Raw genomic sequence first — 10929 nt, 5'->3', positions numbered from 1 at the left:
ACAAACATCTGCCTCTGACATCATGGGAGGCATTAAAAATAAAAAGAAGATAAAATAAGAGGCATTGCTTTTGGAGCAGCCCTCATAACTGAAATTCGTACAGTTCTAACTCCATTTTAGTGTAGCTAGTGGATTTAGTGAAGTAAGGAGAATGAGCATTAAGTTCAAAGGTGCTTTACATGTGATATTGTGGGGATATTAAAATATTTATGAAAACAAATGCATGAGATTTATACAGCTATTAGTTTGTGCAGCGTTTTAGGCATGGACTCAGATGTGAATGATCCAAATCCTTTATTATAAATTCTCACATCCCTTATATACCTTCACAAGTTTTTGCTTTCTAACTTTCCCATCCGCCCTTACAACTTTCCCAACCACCTTTATATGTCAAAAAAGCATTCTACAAACACTTTTCAACTGTCCATGCAGGCACATATCCAATCAGAGCTGTGAGTCCCTTCTTCTCCTTCCAGAGGTGTCCTTGGTTCTCATGCTGTTTATCTTGCTCCACAGCTGCTGCTCTGAACAGCTTTTCTTGTATTCCCACAAGTCTGCAATTAATAAAGTAATACACAGTATTAGCATAGAATTACCACTCACAATTTTCTTAGTGCTTGACTTTTTCTGTAACTCCTATTATAGTCTCTTCAAATAAGGACAGATCAACATAACTGCTGTTTCACATGAAATGTGGGGATTGCATTATGCTAAGGGCACAGTGCAAGTTTTTCTGCACAGTTCATTGTCACTTAGGACTTGCAGCATTCTTCGTCTTCTGATCTGCAATCACTGACTGAAATAATGTTTTACTCTGTCATTGAGAATGTCACAGGGACAATGGGAAGGGGAAATATGTGCTCAAGTGGAGGCAGTTCTTTAATACTGATTATGGAAAGCAGTATCAATACTGCTTATTTTACTTAAACTGAAATAAACTGTGGAAGGGAGCAAAGTGATTTCACAGCTGCTCTTCAGTATGCTACTGAAGTGTTTTTCTCTGCATTGGTCTAACTCCAAAACTCAAGGAAGGTTTTCCTTAACATTTGATAACTCCAAGAACACTGAGTCATCTGATGTTTTCAAACTACATACCCAGCGAATGTGGGTATGGAAGTCTGAGATGTTGGAAGAATCAAGGTCTGGATTTGTCTAATCTCTGAGTGATGGAAGGCTTACAGAGGCACAAATTTAGTCTGGATTTGTCATCTCAGTGCACATGATTGACACTGCAGCTTTACTGCTGTCATCTGAAAAGTTACATAATGCTTCAATTTCAGAAGAAAAAGATGACAATATTTATGAAATACACATATTTTATAATACTAACCCCAACTCTGGAAAGATGATGCAAAACAATACTTCTATCAGTTGCAGAAAAAAATGTAGGCTATTAGCAGATATAATATATATTAATAGAATTAATAATTTAAACAATATAATGTATATATTTTTTAAGATGATCATTATTAGAAGCTTTTTCCTAAAAACAGAGGTAGCTCTTAACTAAGTATATGACAGTTGATGTATTTTATTCTTAGGCACAAACACATTAACATAAGTCAATTCAGGCATTAAATGATATTGTGAAAGCCAAAGGGCTCTTCTGAAGTACTTTTCTTTATGCACACAACAGTAGAGTTAAATAGCCTGTATTCCATAGCATAATTGAAAATCCCTCCATTATCCCCTAGTCAAAGGATGGGAAAAATCTACGTTATCCTATATTTTTCTGAGCTGAATGTGCACAGGACAGCTGCCAGCTATTCAAGATCAGAATGATTCTAATAGTAGTTACTGTACATTTTCAACTAATGATTCCATTAAATAGTCACAGAAACACTTTACAGAACAGAAGCAAGGGCAGGAACTCTGGTGGAGATTTAAGCTCATTGGCTATAACAAAAGCATTATCTCAAGTAAACTTGTCTGATAAAGCTGACAAAAAAAGCCTTTAAGTGTTTGGCATTGAAGGTTAATGAAAATACAAGTTAGAAATGAAGACTGTCCTACTCTACTAAAATAGTCAATGAGTGAGCTACTCAGTAAAACAGATTTTTTTTTAACAAGACTCCAATAAAGAATACTCTGAAGATAAGATTCCATGTGTGCTAGATATAGGTATAGAAACCTAAATATATTAAAACTACTAGCAGATGAAGCATGTATTATTCAGAGTACTTCTCTATTACTGTGCTTTATTACTGCCTCTTTTTGTTACTTTCAATAACTAAAGAAAATGCTGTTTCTTAAATATAATTGCATCTTTCATAGAGATACTCCAGACATATCTTTAAATAAACCTTTAGTTCTTCCTCCTCCATAATCTGCTAAGATCCAGTATATTGTACCAGACCTGTCTTTATATCTGTGTATGCATCTTTTGTGTCATTGTGCCATATGAAAAGGCCAGAAATAATTGCAACTTTTCTTCAAAGCAGACCTAGGTGTGGGCTGTATCATCCAAATACCTACACTGTCAATGGAATCTTTGCTTACTGTACTTCCTGATAGGATTCTTTATGGCTGACACACAGTACATTTAGCTCATTTCTGTATCTTCCTTGCTTTGTCAAAAGAGCTTGAGATCAGATAAGAGAATATGTCCAAACTCAGCAGTGGTAAACTTCATAATCCCCACAGGCATTTTAGGCTTTGAAGCACAAGGGCTCCTATCTTTTTCTAATTTGTTTCACTGATCTCTTCCATGATGTACTCGATCAGGTAATATTGGTGATGTCTAAAGCATTTTACTGGAACAATTCTGCCAATTGTATTTCTTTCCCATCAATAGGAAAAAAAAAAAAAAAAAAAAAAGCATAGATTGTAAATAGCTGTAGATAGCAAAGACTAAGATTAACATCTTGAAGGCAAGAAAGTAAAGCAATCAAATGTATTTCAAAAGCACTTAAGCCTTGTGGGAAGATTTTGAATATGAAATTCATTTTTATTTTAATGTTACACAGGTACAGAAGATCCATGGAAAACTGGAACATCTAATACCTAAGGTAGATCCAGATGAAATATGGGTATAGAAATGAACAGAACATTCTTCTTTTCCAGGTAAGATTTTTTTTTGGTGTAGCTGAAAATCTGTTAAACTGCAACATGAAAGTTATATTATTTTGTTCCAAAGAAGTCCTCAGCTCATCTAAGCCTTTTTGCACACTAAGAAAGTGATTTCATTTCCAGAATTACAGAAGAAATTTCTAACTGGTCCATTTGTCTAGATTGTTACAGAATTCAAGTAGATGCAATCTCTGTCAGCAAGCTCATTCTTTTACAGAGAATAAAGTAACTTTTCACAAGAAAAGAAAGCTTTTCTTCAAGAGTAAATCAATTCATTTTTTTTTAATCAGTTTTTCATGCATCTGGATTATGGATTATACATATGTGCGTGTGCAGAGAAGCATTGCAGAGATTTCTGTAAAAGCTATTTAAAAGGGTTTTTCTTGTAATTGTTGTCTTGAGAGATTGTAACAGCTTTATTCAGGGATGTTTTTATTTCAGTAAATCGCAAGCTACCATACACAGCATTCTTGTCATTCAATGTTGTGTATCTCAAATCTTTCTGAGGTTCTGCTTTTTCAGGCTGTTGCTGGGAGCCATTAGGTAACCAATGCAGGGAGCTCTCAGTGCCAATCACTGAGATGGGTTTAAGTGATTACAAATACTATGACTGGTTCTCTCTTTCTTCTAGGCTTTCTTCAGCACTAGCAAATTTCAGAAAACACAGTGCCAGACTAGTTGTGTTTCTTTGGGTTATTTTGTTTTTCTGTTTGTTTCTTTTCTGATTTCTGATTCATTACCTCCTATGTTCAGGTCAAAAGGCAGTTGTTGTTTGTCCTTAATAAAGGGGGGACTGTCATGGATCAAAGTGGCAATAAGGCACTTTTGAACACATGAAAGTATTTCAGACCCTATTTTGAATATCATTTGCCTGCAAGTGAAGAAAATGACAGTCTGAGGGAGTGCTAATAATGAAAATCTCTAACCTGCTTTTGACAAATGTGCACCTACCACTGGAAGTTTATTTTTAAAAGCGTCATCATAAGGGCCCATACTTGCGTGGGTAAGATATCTGTTACAGTAATATATAGTTACATAGACCAGCCTTCAGTGGGGTACTGCTGCACTGTCTGTTTTGTTTAACGCACTGCTTATCCATTTTATCTGCTAAATGTTTCTTTCACCTTATAATTGTCTGCTTGACTTTATCCTTGAATTTGTGAGCTGAAGACTGTTAACATGACAATGTACTGAATGACTGTTTTGTCATTGTTGTTATTGTTTTCTCCCTAAACTGGTACTCCTGTTGCATGAGACTTTATACTGAGTTTGCTTTTGCCCTGAGATGGGTAGGTAATGCTCTAAAAGTGTTTGCTTAGTCTGCATTTTAGAGGATGGATATGATACTAGAAGCAGTTCTGTAAAGAAGAAATTTATGCAGTGCACATAAGGAAGAAGTCTTCTGCAATGAGAGTGGTGAGGCACTGGAACAGGTTGCCCAGAGAGACAGTGTAAGCCCTATCCTTGAAAACATTCAAGATCAAGCTGGACTGGGCTCTTAGCAATCTGATCGAGCCGTAGATGTCTCTGTTCACTGCAGGGCAGTTAGACTAGATAATCTTTAATGGTCCCTTCCAACTCAAAAGATTCTATGATTCTAAAATAAATGGTATTTAAGTCAGCAAACAGTTCGCACACCTGATGGATTCTTTACTGCTTTTTATAACCAGAATTCACAGTCTGTTGTGTTACTTTATATTTGGTTGAAGCCTTTCCTAATAAAATCCTTCTACAAGGTGTGCGTTGTGGGTGAGAAGTTCCTGTGAGATGTATCAGTGGGAGGCTGTAAAGCTCTTCTGTAGGAAAGTAATCAGAGATATCAGAAAACAAGGTGGCCAAAAAAAGAGTGATATTCTGGTCCATTCCCCCTTTTCTCTGAGGGATTTCTGTGACATTTATCATGCAATGTGTGGTATTGGTTTACTTCTATTTAAGTAAAATCTATTTAAGATTTTGAAACTTCCCAAAATCAATGGTACTATTTGCTTGTCTTGCAAAACACTTCAAAATGGTTTTTCAAATGAATGACTTCTGTCTATGCCATGATATTTATATATAGATGGAACAGGCAACAATTAACTTGTCATTACTAATTTCATCTTTAGGATTTATTGGAAAATATCTCTAGTAAGGTAGCACAGAGGACTCTCTGAAAGAGAATCCAATCTGCTGAGCATCACAGTCGATCTTTTTATTTTCTTTTCTTAGCAAAGCTTCAAAACTCTTCAATTTATTTGATCTTAATTTCCGATACCTCTGGAAATGAGATCCAATTGCGCTACGCATTAGATGACATTTTGAAAATCCTTCAGTGCTCAGAACTAACCTCAGAACAGTGTGCAATCAGTTCAGAATGGGAAGGCCTTCTGAACACTGCCTAGACAAACCCTCTGCTCAAAGCAGGGTTACCATGACAGCTAAATCGGGTTGCTGAGAGCTGTTTGCTGTCAAATTTCACCCGTTAGCTTCCCTCCATGCCTAGTGTGCCTCAGACCCCCAGTGACCACAGCACTACACTGGACACCCCAGTTCAGCCAGATTCTTGTCCTGCAGGGACCTAAAGCTTCTCTGAGTAATTGAGGCGCTACCTCAGAACTGCTGAATAGAGGGAAAAGAAACTCAGTTCCTGTGTGTAGCAACAAAGTGATACTGAACAACAACAGGAAACATGGAATCTCTAGGGTATTGCCTGTATCTGTTGCTCTGCCTTGATTTGGTCAGTGTTAGGCATGACACCACCATATTGAGCCTAATGTGAGTCTGTGCTAAGGCTTATAACTTTATTTCTGTCCTCTAAATGACAAATTACATGTGAGAGTATAAACAAGATTTTCACCAATGAATAAGTCTAGGACACCTTCCCCACTTTTGGGATCCATCTGAGCCTTATGTGGGTTCAACAGTGCACTTTGTGACTGAAGTGGACCACGTGTTTTCTTTTTATGTGTTCTGTGGACTGAAAAATGTTTTTGTTTGTGAGGGGATGCACCTCTAAATATTTTCAGTGTAAGCTGCAGCCCATTGCTGTTGTATCTAGGTTTGTATTGATCTTCAGTTGGAGACTAGAAATTGGAAAATTAACTGTTGTTAGCTTGACTGTGGTTACTGTTGCTATTTTTTAATGTGATTTTGCTTTCATTCATTTCTATACCAGTTGTGCATTTCTGTTCATGTACCAAGGGATCTCGATCTTTCATTTGTATTTCAAGGTGGTATTTCGTTTGTTTGTTTGTTTTTTAACAAGGTGCTAGGGAGTGATTCCACAACTTTTGCTATTTAGCCACAATGTTTTCTGAGGTGCAGTTCAAGTTTTGGTGAATGCTGAATAGATGCATGCAGACAGTGAGCAGTATAAGTTCTTTGTAAGGGAAACCTTTGAAAGAGGAAAAGAAGATCCCATCTGCAGAACATAAAAATTTTATGTCCTGTATTCCATGTGCCGAGAATTTAACAAGAAAGGTCAAAAATCTAGAATAGAGATCTTTTGCCATTTAATTTTTGTGCGGTTTCATCACTGTAAACAGACTGATTTGGCTTTTGAGATCCAATTAGTAATTGTATGAAATAATTGCTGCTTTGTTCATTGCAAATCTTCTCTAGCTGTGCAGGACTTAACACTATAAATCTTTCAGTTTCTGTGTCAGATTCTACCACAATCACAGTGGCCTGAGATTTTGAGAAAAGATGAAGTATAGCATATGTCTTTGGAATTAGTCTGCTCTCTCTGTCAAGGGACTCAGCCTTGGCAGAAAGATGCTATGGGATACATAAATCAGGAAAGTAACCTGTATGTCTCCTGATTTGGTATGCTAGAATACAGCTGTCTCTGTGGTAATATGTTTTTTAATGCTTCGTTGAACCTGTTCTTAGAGAAATGAAAATGCATGTGTTTTACACAGTTGTGTGGTTAGTCGGTTGATCAAAATAGATTTTTCTTAGCAATTCTTTTCTCGCTCAACTTTCCACAGGCATCATTATCCATTACTTAAAATTATTCTGAGAAGAATGTCTGAAGCTTTATTCCTAAATTTATTTGAATACGCCTGTATAATCTACACAGAGCAGTATCCTTTTTGATATGTGATAAAAAATTAATAGGACTTCAAATTTTTTAACAGTTGGCTCCAGCTGCTGGATTTCTTCCTGTATTAGAATCACTTAAAATCTCTTTTCAGTTCTGTTCAGAAGGGAAATGATCTATGAAGGGTAGATAAAGTAAAACTGGCAGATCTAGTATTTCTTGATGAGATGTGTTCATATTAAAATATGCAGTTCTCTAAGGCAACATATAAAATGTGCATAATCTATGATAATGAGATTCCAGAAAGTACCATTCACACAGGCGCTGAAATGCTTGAAACACTTGCAAGTGATATGAACGAATGTGCAGCTCAGGCCTGGCTTCAGATGGAAACCTGAATTCTGTGAAATTAGAATGGGAGTTATCTATATCGTCTAGGACAATACATATATATTAATATTGACACTGCATGTGTTACAATATGGGAACAACATCTTTTTTTTTTTAAACAAGATTTCCATATTTTAACATACCTTAAAATTTTTGGATAAGATAAAATGATGTTATAAGAAGAATAATTATCTAATTCTGAATTGCTCTGTCCTTTTCAAAACCTTTTTTTTTTTTTTTCATTATTTGAAATTTAAATTAGTGCACTGTTGATGCCTCACAGTCATACTGCTAATATTCTGATAGCTTTTCCATCTTTGCTAAAAGTCTGAATCTCTGAGCAACTTTTAAGTAGTACTTTTTCCAAGGTCTTACATGCTGTGAACAAGCAATTTCACATGCAAATTAAACAGATTCCAGGATAGTTATATCGTACATTAAGTCCAACGGGAAGAGTTTGGTACTGAATAAACCAAAGATGAATATTCAAGTCTTCAAATGAGAGATTTGCTAAATAGTATGTTAGTATGTCATGTCTCATTTCCAGTAAATAGTTATCAAAACTGAATTGACTATGTGATACTAGAATTTAAAGCTCTTTCTTATCTCAAGTATGTATCCTTGTGTAGCAAACCTGGCTCACAGAGATTTTTTATTTCTTTCTGTTTGTTTGTTGGTTTTGTTTTTTTTTCCTTTTTTAGATAGCAATGAAGGAACTTGTAGGATTATGAAGAAAAGCATACATGTGAAATCTACAAAGTTTCTTCCTATTAAGAGAAAATGCACTGCATTTTGTAGACCACGGTGCCTCTACTTTAATACAAATTTGGGTTGAATAAGATGGAGTTTCTTTGAGATTCTGGATTTCTCTGACAGTGAGGGTACAACTGTCTTCATTACATGTAAGTACCAGTTGTAATTTTCAACTTCTCAGTTAGAGCTCAAAACTGCTAGTATCAATTTTTGTCAGGGTTTTCACATAATATTGCTTCCATGTTCTGGGAATACTGTTCAAGTCATCTGAAATGTTACTTAACCTTTTTAAACAACAGTGTATAATTAACATGGGAGAACATTACCTCCTATATTTATTGTATCAGCATTACAGCTAGTAGAAAAATTATTTCATAAATGCACATCATTCTGTATTTTCTCCCCTATTTTTAGCTCTGTAATTTGCTTGGGAACTGCTGCTGTTGCAAAAATTAACATTTATTTGTTATTTCAAAATATAACTGTAAACTATCATCAGAGAAATAAGTAGAACAACAATTGCTGTGCAACAGGCAGCACTTAATGGAAGAGGAGAAGTCAGAAATACATTTAAAAACACCTTTTATTTTGCATGTAGCTCAGGATATCAGGATATCAGTGGCCACATTCACTGAGTGAAATGCCTTTTATCATCCTTAAACGCAGTCTTAGTGTAGACAATCAAAATCAATATTTGTTGAGGGGGAGCCACTTTTTGACAAAACTGTAAGATGGATTACCTGGATCAATCCTATTTTTAGAAATAATTCATCAAAGTTATACTTTAATAGATACCTTGATGTCTGTAATAATATTAATGCATTTTGAGCCTCCCCTCTCATCCCATCACAGTTAATCTTGCTGTAGTAAGAGGTAAATTTTTCAGAAATGAAGTATTTTTTTTCTCTATAATATTTTCAGGGTCAAAAGCATGCCAAGAATCACTCTGTAGCATTCCCTTTCTATACCCATTTTGCTCTTTCACAAGCTTTCATCTAAGTAAAATCTGTGTAGTGCTAATGAGATAAACCTCTTAGCTGTTCCAGTAGATACTTTAGTTCTTTAGAACTTAGAAAAAATTAATATATAGAAGCAAATGAAGCAAGAACTAGGCATGATAATATGTTATCAAATACACAGAAATCTTTCAGTATTTTTGCAGATTTGGCTGGAGAGAGGCTTTGCTGGCTATTTAAACTGATAAAAGTTATGATCCTTGCTACTGATTATATTTTCATTATTTCAGTGCAGTCATCTCTTTTAGCATGCATCATTGCTCCAAAGTTTCAAGTTGTGCCGCAACTTCACACAGGAATGCACAGTGAGTTCTTTGTACAATCTCAAATAGGGCACAGAAACATTAAAACTGGATGTTTTCAAAGTGAATGTATAATTGCTGTACATATACTGTAAATAAAATCTAATGTTCATTTTTCAGATTGTTCTCTCTTTTTCAAAACCACTCCTCAGCATGAGGTGTTCCTATTCCTATATGATGCAAAAAATTTCTGCAGTGGTACACCTTACTTAACCAAACTGGTTTTGTTGCCCTTCAAAGAAGCATCCTTCTACCCTCTCAGAATCTTTCTATTTCCTCACATTTCTGAAGCCTTTCTACTAATAACTCTGATGTTAGAATTTTATTGTGCCTAAAGAAAAGCTATGCAGTGGCTGAGACATTTGGATAATGAACAGCAATATGTTCCTTATAAAAACCTTCAGGAATATGCTTTTTTACGTACTTGTGTAGTTCAAATTCATGACAACACAGCTTTATGTATAATTGATAGAGTTGCATTTACTAGATGACCAATACGATCCCCACTTTCTTCCCAGCTTCAGTCCTCTAATCTCTGCCACTAACACAATAAGAAAAAGAACTAAAAAGCTCAAATGACACAGGCTGTCTTTCCCAGACAAATATGTAAATGGAGGTAACATGACCTGCACAAAGGAAATAACAGTGTATAGTCTTAGATTTTAAATGGAAGTTGAGGTTTTGCATCCATTTCAGTGACTTTACATTCAATCTATAAAGAGAAACATATCAGCCATTTTTGGCTATTAGAATGCACAGCTGAAGTGTAAGGGAAGAAAGAGATATGGCTTTGATGAAGATAAAGTCCTTAAAAAGCACTAAATTTCAAAAATGTCTTTTCCTTTACATTACATGGAGACTCATAATAAGCTTAATAAGAGCATCATTAATTCTCCTTGTGAAAAGTCAGCATACCCTACAAAGACAGCTTTCAATGAGGGAAGTGAATTCATTGCAAAGCAGGGTGGAGACACCACTATATTAGCATTCAGTTGACTATGCAATACCTTTTTTTTTTTCATGAAGAAAATCCATATTCTTGTTTATCACATATTTTTCCTGAACCATGACAATTACTGTAAATGAGCATGAAGATGATAACAGAGAAATCAAATGTTCTAAAATGGCAGTTCTCAGGCAATTTAAGCTGCTCTTTTAAAGTGAAAAGAATGTCAGGATTCTCACTGTGATTATAAAATCATTCTAGACAACTTTTCTTTGTTCTTAATTTAGAATTGTCTTTCAAAAGCTGATTTATGTCTTCTTAATCTGGTAACTGGTGTCAGGAAGACCAGTTCATAGGAATACATTCTTTTGGCTTTGGAATCCATGGTGCAGCTGTTTTCATGGCTGATTATTGTGGATTAGATGTGGATTG

At 35.3% G+C, this 10929-nt stretch overlaps 1 long non-coding RNA gene across 1 annotated transcript in view; it reads right to left on the bottom strand.

Moving 5' to 3' along the window:
• Positions 1-277: 277 nt before the first annotated feature.
• The window catches only part of LOC107312710 (uncharacterized), a 120231-nt gene continuing 109579 nt past the window's right edge, over positions 278-10929 (bottom strand). The window contains exon 4 of the long non-coding RNA XR_014945148.1: positions 278-554. This is a non-coding gene — a long non-coding RNA (uncharacterized LOC107312710). The remainder of the gene's footprint in view (positions 555-10929) is intronic.

This window comes from Coturnix japonica, chromosome 4, assembly GCF_054131305.1.
Source record: "Coturnix japonica strain WE chromosome 4, WE-NBRP24, whole genome shotgun sequence".
Lineage (NCBI taxonomy): Eukaryota > Metazoa > Chordata > Aves > Galliformes > Phasianidae > Coturnix > Coturnix japonica.
The sequence above is the reverse complement of the archived record's forward strand: the minus strand, read 5'-3'. Positions and strand labels throughout refer to the sequence as shown.